Source organism: Mustela nigripes, chromosome 6, assembly GCF_022355385.1.
Source record: "Mustela nigripes isolate SB6536 chromosome 6, MUSNIG.SB6536, whole genome shotgun sequence".
NCBI lineage: Eukaryota > Metazoa > Chordata > Mammalia > Carnivora > Mustelidae > Mustela > Mustela nigripes.
The window spans coordinates 66,230,016-66,253,603 of NC_081562.1; the positions used below are offsets into that span (position 1 = coordinate 66,230,016).

The following is a 23,588-nucleotide window of genomic DNA, read 5'->3' on the forward strand; positions in this document are numbered from 1 at the left end:
AAAAAAAAAAACACTTCACAGCAAACTAGAAGCTAAGAAAACTCCCCCAAACTGATGAAAACTGTTTACAAAAAACCTACAGCTAATTATTTAATGGAAAAGATTGCATGCCTTACCCACTAAGATGAAAACCAAGGCAAGGATGCCTACTCTTACCTGTCCTATTCAACATCATAGTGGAGGTCCTAGGCAGTACAATTAAACAAGAAAATGAACTACAGCAGACCCTTAAACAACTCAAGTTCAGGTAAGGGGCACCAACACCCTAACAGTCAAAAATCTGTATATAACTTCTGATTGAACGATAATTTTAAATTACAAATTATATAGTTCAATAAACCTAAATTTTAAAGGACATAGGACATGCCCTTTTGAAAAATATGCATCAAATTAAATGAGCTTAACCCATCTCACTGGTTTTGCGGGTAGGGGAGACTGAGGAAACAAACAAAAAAATATCCTTAGAAATACTGCAAATCAAGGGCGCCTCGGTGGCTCAGTGGGTTAAGCCGCTGCCTTCAGCTCAGGTCATGATCTCAGGGTTCTGGGATCGAGTCCCGCATCGGGCTCTCTGCTCAGCAGGGAGCCTGCTTCCTCCTCTCTCTCTCTCTGCCTGTCTCTCCATCTACTTGTGATTTCTCTCTGTCAAATAAATAAATAAAATCTTAAAAAAAAAATTTTTTTTAAATAAAAAAGAAAAAGAAATACTGCAAATCAAAAAAACTAACTAATTATCAAGACTTATAAGTAAGAAGAAACAGACATTGACATGAAGAACTAATCTACAGAGGTTGTCTTTTTCATTAAGGTCCCATTTTTGGACGGCAAAAAATAAAACTTGAACTTACAAGACCAAAAGTTCTAAGGAACAGGTTGATAAAGGAGCACTGTGATTATGAGCAAGAATCTGGGGACAAGTCACCTAACACTCCCTTCCAGTTTAGTAATGGAAATAGTCTCATCCAGTCCAATGCACTGCCTCCACAAATACTATTAAGAGAAATATAATAAACCTTCCAATAACTAAACAATCCCATATACTTCATAAATCATACATCTACAGCTAGGGGAACAAGATAAAATGCTTATGTGGCAAACTCCTATTTATCCACTTAACCTTCAGATCAACTAATTCCTTTTTGTTTTTACTGTCACCAAAAAATAAATAAATAAATAAGTGCTGTCGCTCTCTGATGACTCTGCAGTTTCTTTTTGACTGGTATTAAGATGGTTATAAAAGGCTCTAAGAAGTTTTGAGCTTATTACTCCACTAAGAAGATACATTTTTCCATGTATTATAGAGGTAAATTGTAACTTCCATCACTGTTTTCTTTATGTTTATTCCATTTGGCTTATCCTGTTGCTAGGATACCAATTCATAGTAAGATTTCCAAGCCCACAGAACAGCTTTCCTAGCCAGCCAACTTTGTAACCAGGACGATTGTGGACCACACAATTTTCTGGCTAGCCTGCACCACGCAGGTGCACTCTCCCTGGCATCTCTCCTGCTCCATCTACCTAACAGGCACAGTACGTATTGCCAATTCCTTCATTGCAACAGAAATTGTAGCACAGGGCAAACAGGATAATTAGAAATGTAGAGCTCTCTGATGTCAGAGAACAAAGTGAATCCACTGTCACTCCCTGTTCTCCCACCCAACTAAATAATCTGGGTATTTTGCCTTAAACTGTAGGGCGAAATGTTAGCCCACCCCAATCACTTCCCCCAGAAATATGCAAACACCACTCCCAAAAGCCATCACCCAACTACCGCCCGGCTAAATACTTGGAGAGGAAGGTGGCATCAGTGTCTGTACAGTTCGGAAAGGAAGGGGAGGAAAGGAGTCGGAATTCTTAAGGGACTGCTGAGTCACCTACAGCTGTGGCCAGGACTTCACCCTCCAGGAAATCAGGCTCTGCCCCAACTCCCATCATGGAAGCAAGTGAGAGTAGCAGCAGCAACATCCTCCTACCAAAAAAACATCCAGCACTGCTTTTAATAGTGTTACCCCTCCTTAAAGTGAAGCCAGAAATAGGTTTCATGTCCAAAGCTTTCCACAGTACACACCATGGGAGATGGAAGAAACATCTTTATTGTGGGGAAAGGGGGCGCACTTAGAGGGATGAAGGATGCCTCACCATTTGTTAAGTTACTAGCTCCGGCCTTAATCCCCAAATGCCACTTGCACCGCAACATGTGGCCCGGAGTAACTACAAGGACATGTGGCTGACGGACGTCGCAGAGCCTTTACGCCGGTGTGCACAGCCCAGGGGGGTGGGGGTGGGGGACACAACTCAGGCGCCATCGGTGAAAACTCGGCAAGGATCTGTCTCCGTTCGGTGGGAGGTTCGGTGACACAATAATCACGTGAACTTGTCCGTAGACGTTCGGAAAGACGCGATTCTGGAACGTGCAGGGGCAGAAACCAGCCGGCAGAGCCAGTACCGGTCGGCACCCGCGGCCGGGTGGGCGCGGTTCCGTTCCAGCCCCGGGCGGGTCACGCCTCCGACTTCGAGTCCCGGCGAGCTCCGGGGGCGAGGCCGGAGCCGGCGCGAGGCGGACGCCTGGCTGCGCTCCCCGCCCGCGCCCAGGCCGCCTCGGCGCGCCGCCGGCCTCGCGCGGTCCCGGCCCCCAGACCCAGGCCCGGAAGGCGAGCGTCCATTTACCTGCTGCCCGCTCTGGCTGCCGCCGCCGCCGCCGCGCCGCTCACCCACGCTGCCAGGTGAGCCACCCAGCACACGGCCCCGCACGCGCACACCCGAGGCACGACCCCAAACCCGTGAGGGGGGGGAACCGCGACCCCAGCCACACGAGTTAGGGTAGCCCACGCACCACCCGGCTTCGAACACCTCTGCCCCCGGAAGTTGATTTCCTCCAAGGCCCGCCCAAAGCTGCGGCTGTCACTCAACGCCAACACGCGGGTCACGTGGCCCGAGCTGAGGTCCCCCATCTTCAGAGACACGCCTTCAGTGGATTGGCTAGTCCACGGTGGGGGGGGGGGGTGCCTTCTGAAAAGGGATGATGCAGGAGCTACCTTCTGTTAGTTATAGGTTGTTTCCTCGTGAGTGACAGGCCCAGTGTCTGTGCCTAATGCATGCAAATAAAACCGTCCCCAAATGATACTCCCATCTGGGATTCTGTAGGATTGTTCCTGAGAAGAGACAAGCCTGATATTTGCACCACTTCCAGGCTGAGTTGAGTAAAAATGAATTTAGCCAAATAGCCTGAAGGTAGTAAGTGCTCAAGATACAGTTGACTGGACAACTCTTCTATTTCATCTTTGTGTATAGGAGCTCTGAATCACCGGAGAGCACGTAAGCCCAAAGCCTCTCCAGACCCTAGGGTATCAGTCGAAGACTGCTCAAGAATTATTCTTGTACTTGGCCCCAACTCTAGATCACAGCAATTTATACATGCCATCCCTGTTTCAGAGACTGTTCATTTTCATCTGCCAGGCCATCCACTTTTTTCCAAGCCTTCAGTCAAATAATGTCTCCTGAAGAAAAAGAAGAGAGAATGATATAACTGTCAGAGTTTTATCTGAAAGAAGGCATTATTATATAGAGTTGTGTGTGTGTGTGTGTGTGTGTGTCCATTTCAAAGTGTAACTGTTAAAGAGAAACAGTTAACTAACTGGTCACTTGTTAAAGAGTCTTCCATCTTTGACAGGGAAAGGATTGGGGGAGCATTCATTTAACAGCTTTTTATGAAATGTGTACTTGGCCTGCTGGCAATGAGAGAATGGACCAGATACATTCAAGATGTTTGTCTTCAAGGGGTTTGCAGTCCATTGAGAGTGAGAAAGACAGGTAATCTGGGAACTTTGAGCATAGATCTCTGGAATATTCAGTCATCATATAATAGGCATTCTTTAACATTTTGGATGTTATTTTTCTCATCTTTCTACTGAACAAAATTGGTTCAAGCCTTTAATAATCTGTGCTGTGTACTCAAGGTGGAAAATGTCAGCAAGTAATCCTCACAATTCTCCAGTTAGTGCAAGCTTACATGGTTAGTGAGTAGCTCCAATATCGAACATACATGTCACTCTTCTACAACCACTTTCTCTGTCCACCATTGTCATGTACACAATAAACAGGTTTCTATTATAGCAAGTATGATGCTTCCTTACTCAAATTTATTCACTTATCTACTACACCTCTAAGATGACTTTTCATTTGAATATCTCTCAATCTACTTCTCATTTGTCTTTGTATATGCAGCAGTATCACACTGTTTAGTGATTAGAAGGTGTTCAATAAATAGTGCAGCCATCACCACAATCAAATTCAGAACATTTTTCTCACCTCAGAAAGATATCTCATACCCTTTGTCAGTCACTCCCCATTCCTCCCTATTTCCTGCCCCTTTGGCCTAGAAAAGCATTAATCCACTTTATGTCTTTAGAGTTGCCTATTCTGGATATTTCATATGAATGCGATCATGCAATATGTAGTCTTTTCTGGCTGGCTTCCTTCACTTTGCATCATGTTTTCAAAGTTTATTTATCCATACATCAGTTGGCGGACATTGGGTTGTTTCTACTTTTTAGCTATTAGGAATAACGCTTCTATGAACATTCATGAGAGCATTCATTGTGTCAAGATAACATTTTCATGGGTACCTAGGAGTGGAATTGTTGTATCATATGCTATTTCTGTGTTTAACCTTTTGAGAAGGCACTGGTAGCTCTATTACTTGTCAGGATATTTTTCATAAGCCATATTGTATTATTATTTATCTTTGTTGTGTGTATCTGCAGGCTGCAGGCCCATTACCTTAATAGACTGTGACCTTCTGAGCTGAGAAACATGGTTCCTTGCCCTCAAGAGGATCAAGTTTGGAGAAAGGTATAAACAATCAAATAGAGTAATAACAAGCACTGAAATCAAGTTTATTGTTAAAATGTGGAGGAGGAGCAACCTTATTCAACTGGCATTAAACAGGAAGTACTTCTCATAAAATGTAGGCTCGAGATGAGTCTTGAAGAATGAGGAGGAATTGGCCAAGCTAAGAAGCAAAGTGTGTTCTAGACAAAGGCACATGTACCTTGATATGTATCTCCTTGCCTATGAACTGTGCAGGTAAGTATAGTGTGTAGGTAGATACAAAGGCGGTGAGGTATGGGAAAGTGGCAGGGGAAGTGGGTACAGACGGGTCAAGATGGATGGAGACTTTTATAAACTGCTAAGGAGTTTGAAATCTATTCTGAAGGCAATGGAAAACTAATGGATTGTTTAAGCAAGGCTGGGGGGAATTACTTCAGCAGCAGTACACAGTATGGATTATTAGATAAGGAACAGGTTTTTCTCTGGAAAAACAGAGAAGCCAGTTAGAAGACTGATAAAATAACTAGAATGAAGAATTGTGGAAGCCCGAGTTGAGGTGGTAGCCATGAAATTGGCAAAAAGGATTCGAACGCAAAATTACAGGAAACAATTGAAGTTGTAGTCCAGGTTTCCATTTTTCAAAGAGGTAGGGGATTCAGGAGGAAGGTGGTACACTTGCTGAGAATAATAGTGAAACACTACAACTTACTACTGTTGAAGTTGATATGCTGTTGCAGTCACCCACAGAAATGAAATGGATGCCCATCTAAAATTTGGTTCATTTTTCAAGATTTTTGCTACCACACATGCACCAAAAAGGTGTAAGGAGGTTTATTAGTCACATGATGAGTCTTTCTAGGAAGAGCAAGGCAGGCTTCCCAAATAAGTCCAAAATGGCTTGGAGTGGGTGCAGGGAGCTTAGGAAAAAGACTGGCTCTTGGGGTTTTTATGGTGGCTAGGACATGATACTAAGGAGAAAATCCCTACACAGGAGGCAGGGCTTCTGTGGCTTGAATTACCCACTGGCAGCAAAGAAGGGAGCACCCAGGCTTTCTTATCAGCCTGCCCAGATGTGGAGCAAAAGGGAACACATGAGGGCTTGAAAGTTGTCAACCATTAGTCAACTGTGGGATCAGTCTTTATTACGTATGTTTAGGGTTAGATTTCATTTTGTTTTGTTTACTCCAACAAGAAAATAATACAATTTTTATGTCTTTATGTGCTTTGGAAATGACTGTAGTGGACACTTGCCTTCTCAGAATTTGTTCCACTCTTCCCACATTGTGCAGCACACACCTCAGAAATTTGGGTGGAATTAATCTCACCCTTATCCCAAAGTTAATCCAATCAGGTTAATCCTGACCCGTGATGTTCCCTTGGCCACAAAGGTTTGGGAGTGAGCACTAATCATAGAAATTTTGCCCCAAAATTGTCTGATTTGGCTCCCTTTCTCCCTCTTGATGTGAATGAGAAAGCATATGATCCTTGTTGCTGAAGGCAGTCATCTTGTGACCAAGAAAATGAAAGAGAAATGGAGCTGAAACCCTATCAAATAAACAAAGATCTGTAACATTGTATATAAGCAAAAGGATGTAAAGTACAAACTGTGAAATTTTTAAATAAGCATTCTTCTGGCCCCTTTCTCCTCCTGTACTAGATTGTTCTATTATGTGAGCCTTCAAATCACATCAACATAGAGTTTGATTTTTTTTTTTTTTTGCCACTGATTCTCAGTATTGAATACTGAATAGTATATTAAGTATTGGTTAAATTGGTTTGAATTTATAACTATTAAAGTTTACCTCAAAATACGTTAGTGTACATCATTTGATATAAATGTGCACATATGTGTTACTTACCTTACTTTATCCTCTAATGATTGTCAGATGCCATCATCTAGAATTCCCACTTTAGATGTATTCAGCCTGTGTTTAATCAGAAAGCCTGCATTCTAAACAGCAATGATAAATGCTTCTGGTATCATAATCTTCCGTTAACACCTGAAGCTTTGCTAATCAATGGGTGTTATAGCTGGGTTTTCATAAGTGAAACCCATAAGTGATGGGTTTCATAAGTGGGTTTTCTGCTAGCATGATGGATGTTATAAATTGACTCTCACTGATGAACAAGTGGTATTCATGATATATAGATTCAATAAATATTTCAGAGATACTCCCTACCTTGCATGACCAAGGTTTCAAAATGTTAGTAAACTCTGTAGTCTACACTTTTAGAAACAGCACCATTCTGACCTCAAACAAAAATGTCTAAAATCCTAATACTCTTCAGTGTGCCAAAGATGGAACAGTTTAATTTCTCCTTAACTGAAGGGAGAATCATGTTCGTTATGGAGGTGACTGGAGACATCATGTTAATTATGGAGGCAAGGAATAAATTATTAGTGCCTTCCCCCATCCGCCACTGCAAGTTCATAATTAGAATATTCCCAGTAGAGACACCATTAAACTGAGATCTCAGGATGGGCCATTAAACTAAATTCAGACTGACAAGAGTATGAAGGGCTTCTAGGAAAGAGAATTTCCAGGATACAAAAGTTGGACTATGCATGGTCAATTGCCTATAGAAGTAACAAGAAGGAAATAGTTCAAAAACCTAATATTAATGGGAAAATATATTGTTATATAAACCTCAAGCCTAACTGATAATAGATTGACTATTTAATCTTAAGACAATCCTCAGACTTCTACATTCAACCTAATAGGAAATAAGCTGCCAAAATAGGGTAACCTCTCAAAAAGTGCTTCTTCCCCAATGACCTGCTCAGATGGGACCATAAAAGACACTGAAAGCAAAACAGTACCTGCCCAAAGAACCTATACCCTTGCCATCCAGGAGGCCTCACTATTCCTGTCTGCAGAGTATGACAGGGATCAGTGACTACTCTGTATTTTTTCCAGATATACTCTTTTTATTTGGAAGTTTTCATTGCAATTACTTTGTCCTTTCTCTTCCATTGCATTTTGCATTTATTGGGAGTAGGTAACTTGTCACTGCTTGCTCGAACATAAGGAACTCCAGATGAAGCTAAAACACTTCGGAGAAACAGAAAGATGATGTTCAATAATTACAGTTACTAATTACAGTGGTTGGTCAGCTAAAGGGTCCCCTACAGCAGATGGGTAGTTGTTACCCAGAAATGAATTTTGCTCTTCCCCATGGTGTACCATTCAGGTATATTGGGTGAGATTAGCCTTAAACTTCCAGTGTTAGTCCTGATCAGTTTAAGCTAGAAGTTATTCCCAAACATGCCACAGTTACTGGGGGCAGGCAGACCCAGTCCTATGTCAATCATAGCATTAACCTAACCAGAAGAATCTGAGATTATCCAAAAAGCACGAAACCCAAGACCATTGTTTAGTGGTTGTTAGAAGGAACTCTCTATCTTCCTGAGGATATAGTGAAGAAGTATGTAATTCCTCCTACTGTTTTTTTTAAAGATTTTATTTATTTATTTGACAGAGAGAGATCACAAATAGGCAGAGAGGCAGTCGGGGTGGGGGGGAACAGGCTCCCCACCGAGCAGAGAGCCCGATGCAGGGCTCGATCCCAGGACCCCGAGATCACGACCCGAGCCGAAGGCAGAAGCTCAATCCACTGAGCCACCCAGGTGCCCCAATTCCTCTTGCTTTTAACAGTCATCTTGTGACCATGAAGGACACCAGTCTAAGGATAAAAGCAGACACAGATTGTAAAACAAAGCTGATATAATTCAGAGAAATGGATCTGAAGCTTTGATTAAATCAGTTCTAAAGCTTCTCTCACCTCCATGGGATTTTTCATTTATCTAAACAATTTTCATTTATTATTTAATCCAATTTGAATTAGGTTTTCTGTTATGTTCAGTCTCAAGTGTTTTAACTCATAGGAGGATTTTTGTATGCTAGCTTCATATTAAGTGTCAGAAAATGAGTTGTCATTTTCCTAAAATGGATAATAACTTTTCCACCTTCTTCCCTTTCCTTTTGTCAATGTTCATGCCAGAGTGATATTGAAAATGATATACTGTCCCTGAGAGCAGTTCTTTAAGATTCATATGATACTCAGCTTTCATGTTAAACCAATGGAAACTATTTCAAACATGTATTTATAACATTATATATAAAAGATGGAAAGAGTAAACTGTGAAAGTCTTTAATAAGCCCTTACTGGCCCCTCCTTTAATCAGGTCTCCTTTGAATTCTGTGCAGCATCTAACCCTTTTATGAAGTCTCCATTATATGGGAGATACATGATCCCTAATCTCACACTCATTTGCACATTGTTATTAGCCACCATTTTGGTTTGCACATTTTGGGTTGATTAATAAATGGGCAAGAATCACTCAATGTCTAAAAAGCTTTGGGGAAAAAAATGCTTTTGCACAGCAAAGGAAACCATCTACTGAATGGGAGAAGGTATTTGCCAATGATATATCTTATAGAGTTAACATCCAAAATATATAAAGAACCTGTACAACTGAACACCAAAAAATATATATATTATACATATATATATATATATATATATATATATGCAGAATAGACCTTCACAAATGACCTGAATAGACATTTCTTCAAAGACATAGAGATTTCCAACAAACATATGAAGAAGTGTTTAACATCACCAATCATCAGGGAAATTTGCAAATCAAAACTACAATGAAATATCACTTCACACATATGGGAATGGCTAGTATCAAAAAGATAAGAAATAACAAGTGTTGGTGAGGATATGGAGAAAAGAAACCTTCATGTACTCTTGATGGGAAAGTAAATTGGTACAGCCAGTGTGAAAAATAGTATGGCAGCTCCTCAAAAAGTTAAAAACAGAAGTACAGTATAATCCAGCAATTCCACTTCTGGGTATCAAAAAAAAAAAAAATGGAAATACTAATTTGAAAAGATATATGCAGCCCCATTTTGTTGCAGCATTATCTACAACAGCCAAGTATGAAAACAACCTAACTGTCCATAAGTAGATGAGTGGATAAAGAAGATGTGATATACATATATGATGGAATATTATTCAGCCATGAAAAAGAATGAGGTCTTGCCATCTGCACCACATGGATAGACTTAGAAGGCATTATGCTAAATGCAATAAGACAGAGAAACAATTATCGTATGATTTCGTTTATATATGGAATCTAAAAAACAAAACAAAACAAAACAGGAACACTCTCATAAATATAGAGAACAAACTGGTGGTTGCCAAAGAGTTGGGGGTGGGGACATAGACTAAATAATTGAAAATTATTATAAAATACATAAGTCATGAAGATGTAAAGTACAGTATAGGGAATATAGCCAATAATATTATAACTTTGTATGGTGACAGATGGTAATTAGACTTGTTCTGATTATTCTGAATGTGCTTAAATATTGAAACACTATGTTGTACACCTGAAACTAATATAATATTATATGTCAACTATATTGTATGTCATTAAAAAATATGAACTGTTTCTATTATTATCTCAGTGCCTAATACACAAAAGAAATCCCAAGCCAGAAAGAGACACAAGCCAGAAAGAGACACAAGATTACATTTCATCCGTGTAATCATTACAGTAAGTTGATAAAAACTAATTTACATGATCAGTTGCCTTTACCTGTGATCTCAAAATAATAACTCAGAGATGGCATGACTGTAAATGGAAAGCACATGTGTCCACTCGACTTCCTTTACTCTTCATTATATCTTTAAAAAAAAAATTAAAAAGCCAGGGGAATTAAATTTTCTAAAAACATTAAAAATCAATGCTGGAATATTTTTTATATTTTGGATTAATTCTAACACCTAGATTATTCACATAATTCCTGGTGCTTATATATCACATCTCTGGCTGCTAAACACTACTTTTTATGATGATATTGAAAAATTAAAAAGTGAGGTAGATTTTGCATCTATATTAAACCATTATATTGCTTCCTTAGAAGTTGCTCTAACACTTTTGCAGATGGAGCAAGCAATACTCTGGGCAGAAAGCCATGCAAGACTGCTGCAACAAATATAAATTGGGTTTAAATTAAACTTTTTCAAAAATTTTGGTGCACCACAAAATTAACATATCATGAGAAAACTCTGAAGTTTGAAAAATGGAGTTTAAAAGATGGAACCCCTCTCAACCTTCTCCTGAGAGTCTGATCACTCAAGAGTTGACCAGGAAAAGCCAAGTATTACATATGAACAGTGGAAGACACTTCCATTTATTTCTCTTCCTTTAAGTCTTGGATATCAAATAATTCTAATAAAGAAAATGTTGGGTCCTTATACCAAACTTTAACCTAGCACAGGAGGAAAAAATCATCCCAACAAGTGAAAGAAAGTTATCTCTATTAAGAGTCTGACTCTGTCTGTGCATTTCTTATACTGTCAATTCAGGAGTAATTGGCAGCAATGTAAATTATAATTAAATAAATAGACTAGTCAATTTTTGCTTTGATAATAGTTTTCTAAGTTCAAAGGTATATTTATAAGGATATTAAGGCACAGGGTGTATCAAACCTGCAGTGTCTAAAATCTGTTTCTGGCAATAAGTCACAAACCCATTGCTTTTGAGGGGAAAAAGTGAATTTACTAAAAGCTAAGGCATGGTTTTGCTTGTTATTTACATTATAGGATTTTGTATGATTTTAAGATTGTAATACCTTTATCAGAATGTTTGCTTAAGATGCGTTTTTGTCTTGTTTTGTTTTGTTTTGTTTGTTTGTTTGTTTTTGAGAAAGAGAGCGAGAGCATGTATGCACAGGCCAGTGGGTGGGGGAAAGCAAAGGGTGAAGAAGAAGCAGGTTCCCTGCTGAGCAGGGAGCCAGATGTTGGGCTCAATCCCAAGACCTTAGGATCATGACCTGAGCCAAAGGCAGACGCTTAACTGACTGAGCCACCCAGTGGCCCATTAAGATGTGTATCTTAAACCCCAATATAATTATAATAGTTTGTCTAATTTATCTACCAAAGATTACAACGTAATAAATGTTAATAATGCCTTTAGATGATAATAATAATACCTAAAGATTAAGCAACAATTAAATTAGCTTTTACCTTAACAAAGTTTTTTTTTTTTTTTTCAAAATTAGGTTTATGAGATCCCCCTAATCTAGCTTCTTATGAAAATACTTGATACTCAGGCTCCTGAGTAAAATATGGATTATATGACTCCTGTTACAAGTATGAACAATGGCATGCTCTTTGTTTTCCAGTAAAATGTTATGAATTTTTGATGTCTATATGATTGTCTATTGCAGAGGCAACATGTTCCCTAAGTTTATAGTAACATAAAGACTTACTGTTAACAATCTGTAGTGACAGAAATATGCTTTACAATCACTACATGTAAGTATAAGATAGTTCCCAATTATATGTATTGACGGAAATATACATGCATGTGAGACTACCAATCACTGTCTTTTTATAGAAATTCACTCTCCCATCAACTTCAATAAAAGTATTCTCTGCTGATTGTCTGACCCTTCAGACCATTCTGCGGTCTTCATTCCAATTCAGTCTTTTTCCTTTACCTTTTGCTTCAGCTGGCTGCCTCCGAGTTTCCATCTTTTGTTCTCTTCTCACTCAGATTTAGCCAATCTCTGTGGGTAATTGTCTCTACTCTCCACAGACTTTATCTCCTTAATGCAAATGATTCTCGAATACACTCGTGTCTTCTGTATAAGGTCGTCTTGCTTATTACTCTACATTAATACATCCTACATGTCTACAAAATTCATTCATATTATCCACCTTTGATCCCATGGAAGTTTTTTTTAACTCTCCAGCCCAGAATTATCTCTTGAGCTCAGAATTCACTTTACAGCTGCCTACGAGATATGCACATAGATGTCCCACAGGCAAATTACATGTTCCAGAACATGTTCATTATCCATTCTCCACAAAACCTTTGTATTCAACCTTGCTTAATTGCTTCTGTACAATCTGCGTTAGTTAGGACACTAGTTTCAGCCATTTTAATAAAGCCTGGAAAATAGTAATGGCTTAAATAGGAGAGGTCTTGATTTCTATTTCACATGCAAACATAAGCATAGTAACCCAGGGCTTGTATGGTGGCTCCACAGAGATCCAACCCACCCTTCTTACATCTTGTTACTCTCCCATTTTTAACACATGGCTTTCTTTGTGTGGTCCAATTAACATGCTCCAGATTCTGCCGTCACATCGACATTCTAACTGGAAGAAAAAAGGAGAGGAGGAAGGGAAGGTAATACCTCTTCTCTTTAAGTGGAGGCACAGAGGCATACATTCACTTCGTTCACATCCCATTGACTAGAACTTTGCCATACCACACAGCCATGCTTAGCTACAAGGAATCTTGGGATATGCCCTCCTCAGCTTTTGTGGCCTGCAAAAGCTCAGGGATTCTATTACAAAAGAGGAGGAGGATCATCTAGACTGGAAAACAACCATCAAGCCCTCTCACATCCAGTGCGGGAAGAAACCCTTTAACCTTTTCTCCTCTACTTAAATTACTGCTACAGCCTCTTAATAGGTATTGATTCTTTCCATGTGAGTGTACACTGGATGGTTTCTGATCCCGTAATCTGAATGAGTTAGGAAAAAATGCATTCACCAAACCATTGGCTACATATTGTGTACCTAAGGCTGTGTTAATCTAACAAAGTGGATTAACTCTAACAAAGATAACGCATCTGGCATTATCAGCAGCTATGATCATCTTCCAGACCCATCCTGTGGGGACCACCACTCATACAGCCTTTAGATCCAGGGTCGGGTTCTGAAAAGAACCAGATATTTAGTAGTTAGGCTTTGCAGACCATGCAGTCTCTGTTGCAGCCGTGAACCCACTGTAAGCTTACACCTTGGACAGAACTCCATTTTTTTAACTGCCTCTCGTATGTTTCCACTATAACTGGGGGGCCCTGATGTTGTGTCAGGAAGTCAACTAAGACTCAGTGTCCAACTATTTTTGAAATGTTTGGGTACATATTTTCCTGAGTAAAAAGACTTTGATCTCTTTTGGGAAAAGCTATGGGAATCATAACCAGGTATATTTGTCATGGTATAACACAGTTCATCTCCAGGGGAACTTGGCCATTTTGATTAATGGATTCTGGGTCTGAAAACTGACTCAGATCTATTAACTGGGCTAGGGATTATGACACTTACATTGTGGTGGCCACTCAGCCTCCCAGATATCCATGCTTGATTTCTTCCACCAGTACATGCTGAGTGATTCCTTTGTTAGTGCCCATCTATTTGCCCCTAGGGTTGTCACATTCTATTAATATTTTCCATAACCCTGTGAGTCCTGGCTGCCATTCTGATCGTGTTGGTCATTGAAATAATTGAAAACCTCTGACTTTTGGCAATTAAGTGCTACTTCCTGGCCTCTCTGTTTCAGAGTCCAATCGTCTCCTTTGCCATCAATGAATCCAATTCTATTCACCAGGATATTCTTTATGGTCTTGGTAAATTGCATGTCCACTGGGTTTCCCATGGAACAAATCCATCATACAGTCTTCCAGCCATATTTGTGTATCTATTCCAGCCTGCCTGTTTTCCTGAGCCTTTACCCCCTTTAGCACTCTTCCATCATGGCAATCCTAACATTTCAATTTTGCTTAACATGTACCATCTGTCTTGGTTGGCATTTGGACCATCTTTGAAATTCAGCCACTCTGACTATAAAGTCTTGGTCTTGGTCCTGAGCTTTCTCCAGCCTTTCCTTGCAGGAAATGAGAGTTTCTTTGTATGCAACTAAAGAGGCCTCCTTAACTTTCCACCCAGTTTTTGATCATTATCCTCCTATAGAGCTGTTTAACAATAGCCATCCAATCTTATTATCTTTATAAGCTACTATATTCTCCATACATCTCAAATATCTGGTTCACTTACACAATTTACCAATGGTGAAAATTTTAACTCGACCTCATGCCAGGGGCTGTCTGTGTTTCATGTACCACCACTGATAAGGTTTTTATTGCCAGAAGGCAAGGAATGGCTCAGGCCCAAATTTTATCGTATCTCTCTTGGACAACTTTTGGTACTTAATGTATCAGATTGCATCCTCAGTAAGCACGAGCTGAGATAGAATTTATTACTGTAGAATTATTAGAGGCCATACCTTAATAAGAAGAGAAAAGGAAGCAGGCCTGGGCAGAGGGAGAAGTTTAACTGTGATGCAGACATAACAGAGCTTCAGCCAACCCAGCAGAAAGCTCTGGAACAAATATGTCTTTCAGAGTCCTCCATTGGGTCTGTTCATACTTTCTCTCAGTCACAGATGCAGGTTGCCCTGGGAAGGGTACAGCCTTTGGAAAGACACTCTCTGCACCTGAGCATATTCTAAAAGAGCTGACAGCTGTAGATTTCTAGGTGTACTTCCTACAGTTGGAAAGTCCTCCTTGAAAGAACACCTGGTAGTGCATCTTTATATCTAGCACATTCAGCTACTTGCAGTTTTCTCCAGTGGCTGAAACATTCTCATCCTTGTGCCTTTGAACATGCTGTTTCATCTTCCAGGCATACTCTTCCTCAGAAATCTGAAATTTTCAGGCTATATTAGTTGCTCATGGCTGACCACATATTATTTATGCCATTATTATAGCCATTCTCAAGCTATATTTTTATATATCATTTTTATGTTTATATATATTTTATATATTTATATCTCAATAATTTACTTATGCCTTTGCCCAAATACTGTGAACTTTTTGAAAATAGGGATTATATTTTTCATTTTTGTATCCTTAACATCCAAAACAATGTCTTTCACAGAAGAAATAATTAAATAAACATTTCCTAAATAAACAAGAACCTGTTTTTACCCTATCCCTTTTCCTATCTTCTATGTAAAAGTTAGACCCCCAAGTATTTCTTAACTCCTTTATTTTTTATTGCATTTTTACACAATTTTATTTTTATTTTTATTTTATTTTTTTAGATAGAGAAAGAGCTCAAATCAGGGAATCAGGGTTGTGAGGGAGGTCAGAGGGAGAGAGATAATCTTAGGCAGGCCCTACACTCAGCATAGAGCCTGATGTGGCACTCAGTCTCAGAAGCCTGAGATCAGGACCTGAGCTGAAATAAAGAGTCCAATGTTTAACTGTCTGAGCCACCCAGGCATCCCATTTTTACACAATTTTAAATTAATGACAGACTCGGTAGTAACATTGAAATCTATATACTCAGTTCAGACTACTTCACCAAGTCTTGCATTCATATATTTTACTGACTGATGGACATTTTCTTCTGACCGCCTCAAGACATTTCAGATTCAATGTACCAATATATTCCAAAGGGCACCCATGATTTTTTTATCCCCAAACCTGCTTTTTCTTCTAGACTTTCTATCTTCTTTGATTGTGCTACATAGTTATCCCAACTAGAAAGCTGAGAGCTTCCCTAAACTCCTTTTGCCTTCATTGTTAATGGTCACCAAATTCTGATCACTTAACTTTTTAAATAATTTCAACTCTATCTTCTGTCTGTCTTCTCCATTCTAATATTTATGGCAATTCAGGTATTCCTCCAATTTTCTGCACAAATTCTTAGGTGATCTCTCTGTCTTCTGTCTTATTACTTTAAAATCCATACTCAATCACATTTCTCCAAATAACTTCATACTAAATGGTGAGTGACTCAAAGCTTTCCCACTTAGATGAGAAACAAGGCAAGGATGTCCTCTCCAACTACTGCTTTTCACATACACTGAAAATCCTAGTTAATGCAATAAGATAAGAAAAGGATACAGATTGGAAAGTAAGAAATAAAACTGTCTGTCTTTTCAGATAACATGATTGTCTACATAGGAAATCTGAATGAATCAACAGACACCTGAACTAATAAGTGAATATACCAAAGTTGCAAGATACAAGGTTAATATACAAAAGTCAATCGCATTTTTTTTAGATTTTTTTTTTTAATTTATTTGACAGAGATCACAAGTAGGCAGAGGGGCAGGCAGAGAGAGAGGAGGGGAAGCAGGCTCCTTGCTGAGCATATAGCCCAATGTGGGGCTTGGTCCCAGGACCCTGAAACCATGACCTAGGCCAAAGATAGAGGATTTAACCCACTGAGGCACCCAGGTGCCCCAAGCCAATCGCATTCTAATATATCAGCAATTAACAAGTAGAATTTGACATTAAAAATACATTTATCATATTATCACCACTTCAAATCAAATACTTAAATATAAATCTAGCAAAATATGTACAAGATCTATATTAAGAAAACTACAAAACTCTTATGAAAGATATCAGTAAACTAAATAAATGGAGATATATTCCATGTTCATGGAGGGAAAGACTCAATATTGTCAAGATGTCAGTTCTTCCCAACTTAATCTATAGACGCAATGCAATTCCAGTAAAAAATCCCAGCAAGTTATTTTGTGGATATTGACAAATGGAATCTAAAGTTTATATGAAAAGCCAGAAGATCCAGAATAGCCAACTTAATATTGACAGTTAACAAAGTTGGAAAACTAACAGTACCCAGTTTCAAGACCTAGTATAAAGCTACAGTAATTAAGACAGCATACTATTGGTGAAAGATGAGAAAAAGAAATCAATGGAACAGAATGGAGCCTGGAGACAGACCACAAAAACCTAATCAACTGATCTTTGACAGGAGCAAAGGCAATACAATGGAGCAAAATAACTGTTCAACAAATAATAATGGAACAACTGGACATCCAGCAAAGAGTGACTGAAACACAGACCTTATACCCTGCCCACACACAAAATTAACTCAAAATGGACCATAGACCTAAGTGTGAAATGAAAAAATATAACCCCCTGGAAGATGACATAGGTGATCTTGGGTATGGTGATAACTTTTAAATATAACGCAAAAGGCATGATCTATGAAATAAATATTGTAAAGCTGGAATTCATGAAAATTAAAAACTTCTACTCTGCAAAAGACAATGTCAAGAGAATGAGATGACAAGCCACAATCTGAGAAAATATTTGCAGAGGACACATCTAATAAAGAACCGCTATCCAAAACATATAAAGAACTATTAAAACCCAACAATAAGAAAATGAGCAACTCAATTTAAAAAGTTTAATGACACCTCACCAAAGAAGATGTACAAATGGCAAGTAAGAAATGAAAGGATATTCAACATCATATGTCATTAGAGTATTGCAAATCAAAACAATGAGATATCACTGCATGCCTATTACAATAACCAAAATCCAAAACACTGACAACACCAAATGCTGGTGAGGATGTAGAGCAAGAGGAACTCTCATTCATTGCCTGTGGGAATGCAAAATAATACAGCCATTTTGGAAGACAGTTGGGAAGTTTCTTACAATACTAAACATACTCTTACCATACATTCTAGTAACCACACTCCTTGGTTGTGAAGTGAAAACTTATGTCCACACAAGAAAACTTGTATACAGATGTTTATAGCAACTTTATTGATAATTGCTAAAACTTGGAATTAACCATGATTTTTTAAATCTTTTTTTAAAAGATTTTATTTATTTATTTGAGAGAGAGAGAATGAGAGAGACCATGAAAGAAGAGGTCAGAGGGAGAAGGAGACTCCCCATGGAGCTGGGAACCTGATGTGGGACTTGATCCCAGGACTCCAGGATCATGACCTGAGCTGAAGGCAGTCGCTTAACCAACTGAGCTACCCAGGTGCCCTAACCATGATGTTTTTTAGAAGGTGAGTAGATAAATAAGTATACTCTGTATGTTACTATAATGGTGGATACATGTCATTATATATTTGTCAAAACACATAAAATTTATAACACCAAGAGTGACTAATGTAAACTATGGATTTTGAGTATAATGATGTGTCAATGTAGGTTTACTGTTTATAACAAATATACCACTGTGGTGTGAGATACTGATAGGAGAGAGGTTGGGCATGTGTGGAGACAAGGAGATATGGGAACTCCATATATTCCTCTCAACTTTGCTATGATCCTAAAACTGCTCTAAAAAATAAAGTTGATTAATCTTTTTTAAAACTGAAAAGTCCTGGGGTGCTTGAGTGGCTCAGTGAGTGAAACGTCTGACTTTTTTTTTTTCTTTTCTTTTTTTTTGTTTTTTTAAGATTTTATTTATTTATTGGACAGAGAGAGAGAAAGACCACAAGTAGGCAGAGAGGCAGGCACAGAGGAAGGGGAAGCCAGGCTCCCCGCTGAGCAGAGAGCCCAATGTGGGGCTCGATCCCAGGACCCTGAGATCATGACCTGAGTAGAAGGCATAGGCTTAAACCACTGAGCCACCCAGGCGCCCAAACATCTGACTTTTGACTTTGGCTTGCATTGTGATCCCAGTGTCATGAGATGAATCCCCACCAGTCCCATGAGGGGAGATTCTCTATCTGCCTCTCCCCGCCATGCACACACACACACTCTTTCTCAAAAATTAATTAATTAATTAATTAAATCAGAAAATCCTACATGAAGAAAAGGTATCAACATCATAAATACACAAATAATCAAAGTCTTTTTAAATAAGTCTTTTAGATTCTATGACCATGGTGGTTGTCTTTCACTTTTTGGTTGGTATCTGTGAAAAAAAAATAGATATAAGAAAAAGGAAGTTTCTAAGATCGTATTGATTTATATGTAATGTTATCACTTTCCCTACTTGATTTACAAATATTTATTTTAAAGAAAGTAGATTTACTGCAATGCAAAATACAGGATATATCCTATTTGATTAAACGATTACTACAGATCGAGTTGGTAATTATTATTGGTAAGCCTAAGTAACATTTCTGTGCTGAAAAACAAATTATATTTTTATAGTTTCTCCTCATGGTAATTTTCAGTTACATAATATACAATGGCACAAAGATTGGTTTTAAATACATATTATATAGAGATAATTAATATTTAAAGTCTTAAAACAATTGTTCACCAGTGTATGATATCATTGGAAACATAAAATTTTGGAGGTTAAAGGAGCTTTCATGCTATTTTATTTAAACTTCTCTTTGAATTCAGGAATCCCTTTACCCACATTTAGGCAACAACTCAACAAAAACCAGTGTAAAACCTCCCACAGAATTTTTTTTTTACTTGAAAGAAAATAAGTTAACAGTAAGTAAAAACTAGTTTACTGACTTTGCATGGGTAAACAGCCTCAGGAAATTAAAAGACTGAGAGTCAAAAAAGAATTTTAGTTCAAGTATAATTTAAATTTAAACTACATAATAAAGGACATAAGGAAAAATGGCACTTTTATTTTAGAAGGGTAGAACAGGCTTCTAAAACAAAGTCAGTTTCTTGGAGTTGGAAGAGTCAAAATTTTTATTAAAGGGAGTTTTCTTTTTTAAACAACATTCACATGCCATAAAACAAGATGGCACTTATTCCATGTTTCTGCAAGTCTTCCTATTTCCACTTATTTGAAGATTACCCATTACTGGTATCACTCATACAAAATGTAGTTTCCCAAAGTCATGAGTAGGATAAGAAAATAACAAACATCATGGCATACAAACAGTAAATACAGCTGCTTGCAGAAGCCAATGAAACACCTTATTGGTCACTGGGTTATTTGTATCCTTCCTAGAATATGAGTTTTGAGCATCTCCATGTCTGTTCTGAAACTTTTAATTATCCCTTTAGTCATGAATGGTATTTGGTCAGGGGGTGATGAATAAATGAGTATCACCCAGTAACATGGAAGTTTTAATATGGTCAAAAGCCAGATATGCTTGTGGTCCTTCGAATTCAAACAGTACTTCTAATGCTGTTATGCTGGTTATTTGGTTTTTGGCTTCCTCTTTAACAATGAGAGCTCTATATTTTTCTATATAAAATAGCACTTGTTAATGAGAATGTAGAATAAGTTAGCATGACAATTACCAAGAATCCATTTTCCTCACAAACTAAGGAGAATATTTTTAATCATTATTTTCATTCAATGCTTTGGCCATATTTGAAGATGCAGGGAAATGTCGTGGTGGAAGTAATAGTAATTTTTTTTTTAATTCTTGTTTTAGTAAAACTCATTACAACTATTCCGAATCCATTTTTGGCTAAGTGAGGAGGAAAGTTTTACCAGCTGATGGCCGTTTGATGACCTACATGGAAAGAATTGGTAGACTCAGGAGAGCACAATTGAGAGAAGTGATCACATCACAAAATATGACATCATTCTTTGGCACCAGCTGGCATCCTGGACATGGAGAGTGAGTTATACTCTCAACCCTCAATTTTCCCCTCAAGATTACCCTTGTGGCTCACCAGAGGGCAGTGTGCAGTAATCGGCTCTACTACCTCCTATGTTGGATGTTTCCTTTGGAACAGCCAATGTCAAATCATCAGAAACAGAACACAGGCAAGAGAATAAATTATGGAAGTTGTTTTGTTAAATTTGTTGTATCTCTCCCCCCTACAAGGAATTCTTAACATTGAGAAATTAATCAATCACCACACGAGATATAAGGTAATTACTTTTAATAAATTTCTCGTAAACTCTGTGTTTCAAATTTACAACAATAGTTTTGGAATTACTAAACTCAATTCTCCTCTTTAGACTTACAAATGCATAATATTATTCAAAGGTGAATAAACTTCCTTCCTTCACACATCTCACATGTGAAATCTCAAGGGTTTTCAATTAATTAAATAATTCAGTGAGCACTTACTGAACAATTGGAGTGTGGGATATAACAAAGTAAAGCACCTATAAAGCCTGCTCAAAAGGAGCTTGAACTCTATCAAGGGATGAAAGTGTAAATGAAAAATTAAAAACATGATCAAACTTATACAAAGTAGAAGATACATACAAAGTGTTATGAAAATTGAGAAGATGGAGATCTGAAAGCTTTTGGGAAGGTTCAGAATCTGAGCTGAATCTTGCAACTGAGGCAAAATTCTTAGACATATTGAAAGTGATAAAAGCACATCCTAGATAAAGGAAACATTATGGATAGGGTGAGTTAAAGGACCTAGGAGGTCAGAGAATGCAAAAGGTAGTAGTAGAAATAATGCTAGAGAACTATTTTGTGAATAGGTACTTCAGAGTATTAAATATCAGGATGGGATGCTTCAAAAACTAAGCTGATAATGGAAAATTGTGGGACCAGAAAATCAACATTTGCTCTGTGTACTAAGAAAATTGATCTGATAGTATTGTGTAGGATAGATTAGATAAGTAAGAATCCAAAGGTAGGGAGTTGAGTTAGAAGGCGATTTCAATACTCCTGCATAATTTGAGATTGAAAATGAGGCAAGCAAGAGGGTCTGTAAATATGGGGCACCTGGGTGGCTCAGTGGGTTAAGACTCTGCCTTCGGCTCAGGTCATGACAAAGGTCACGTTGGGCTCTCTGCTCAGTGGGGAGCCTGCTTCCTCCTCTCTCTCTCTCTGCCTGCCCCTCTGCCTACTTGTGATCTCTGTCTGTCAAAATAAATAAATAAAATCTTGGGAAAAAAAGAGGTCTGTAAATGTAAAATTGGTATGAATAAAAACTAAGTAAATGTGCGTGGGGTAAAAAGAAAAAGAAGTCAAAACTAAAGTTTGAGTTTTTGAGCTAAAGTGGGAGGATGACAACTTTATTCAGTGAAATACAGGACCCAGGAAAAGCGGGTTTGAGAAATAAATTGATATAGTAACCAAAAATATTAAATAGACTATCCTAGTTAAAATCTTTATAAAGCTAGGGGTGCATGGTGGCTCAGTCAATTAAGCCTCTGCCTACAGCTCAGGTCCGGGCATTAAGCCCTGCATGGCACTCCCTGTTCAGAGACGAGCCTGCTTCTCCCTCTCCCTCAGATGTTGCCCCTCCTTGCACTCTCTCTCTCTCTCTCTCTCTGTCAAATAAATAAATGAATAAATAAAATCTTTAAACGGTTCTGAATTTTTTGAATGTGAAATTTTAAGAGGAGTTTATTGAGCATTCAAGATGAACATAATATCATTGTGTTACACGGGAGGAACTTCAAGGTGTTCTCCCACCACCAACGAAAATAAGGTTTGTTAAACTTTATTGTTGCTAAAAATTTAAGAATACCCTAATTTTACCAAATGGTGGTTGTGCTTAACTAAAAAGGAAAGAATTGCAACCTTTCACTGATGCAGTCATGTTCTGGGCATTTTTTTCTTTCTAATAAAAAATATGATAGAACATTTAAAGTTCTATAAAGTAATAATAATCTTGAAGAAACAAAGAGAACTAAATATGACTTCCTTTAATATTTTTAATTTTTTAATGTATTAACTGAAAAAGCCTATGGTGGAGTCTCATTTGTCCAAATACATTGTAATAATTTTGCCCACCTTGGCTAACAGTTACAAAATCCAGAGATGAAGCTGTGAAAGAAACTTTTCCAGTTGAAGCATCTGCTTCTGTTACAAATTTTTCAATCAATGGTACAGGAAGTTTTGTAGCTGCTTTGATTTCATCTGTTAGTTTTTCTACTCAAATCAAATAAATGACATCATAAGTGGCATGGGCTTGTTTCTTAGCCACTAAAAAAATCCTAGTAGTAAATTTCCCACACTTGAGTTTTATATTCCTATCTTTCACTCTTGATCCCTTGAAACACTTGCTAATCAAATAGCTCTTGTCTATACTTGGGACCCTACAGCTTAATTTTTTTTTTGCATGTCAACCACAAAGGAGTGTTTCACATGTTAATCATATCCTCTCCACCCTGCTCTCATGCCTATATAATTTAAGACAAAAATGAGCCTTTTATCTTGATGGAATGTTGTACCTGGTATTTCTTAGTGTATGTATGGTCAAATTAGAGCTGCAAGGCACTAAGCTATTTTTTTTTCTTTTTTTAAA

General features: G+C 38.1%; 1 protein-coding gene and 1 long non-coding RNA gene across 5 annotated transcripts in view; one reads left to right on the forward strand and one right to left on the reverse strand.

The window, feature by feature from the left end:
* CCDC91 (coiled-coil domain containing 91) overlaps window positions 1-2,878 on the reverse strand; it is a 361,761-nt gene extending 358,883 nt beyond the window's left edge. For all 3 annotated transcript variants that reach the window (XM_059402736.1, XM_059402735.1, XM_059402734.1), the window contains exon 1: window positions 2,668-2,878. The gene's annotated coding sequence lies outside the window, so the exon portion shown is untranslated. The remainder of the gene's footprint in view (window positions 1-2,667) is intronic.
* Window positions 2,879-3,676: 798 nt separating this feature from the next.
* Window positions 3,677-22,627, forward strand: LOC132020638 (uncharacterized). 2 transcript variants are annotated; one of them, XR_009405044.1, is made up of 5 exons: window positions 3,677-3,810; window positions 4,764-5,085; window positions 10,311-10,399; window positions 18,296-18,493; window positions 20,795-22,627. It is a non-coding gene; the product is annotated as an uncharacterized LOC132020638 (long non-coding RNA). The 2 variants fall into 2 exon arrangements; XR_009405045.1 differs by lacking the exon at window positions 10,311-10,399 and having other exon boundaries at window positions 4,764-4,851.
* The last annotated feature ends 961 nt before the right edge of the window (window positions 22,628-23,588 follow it).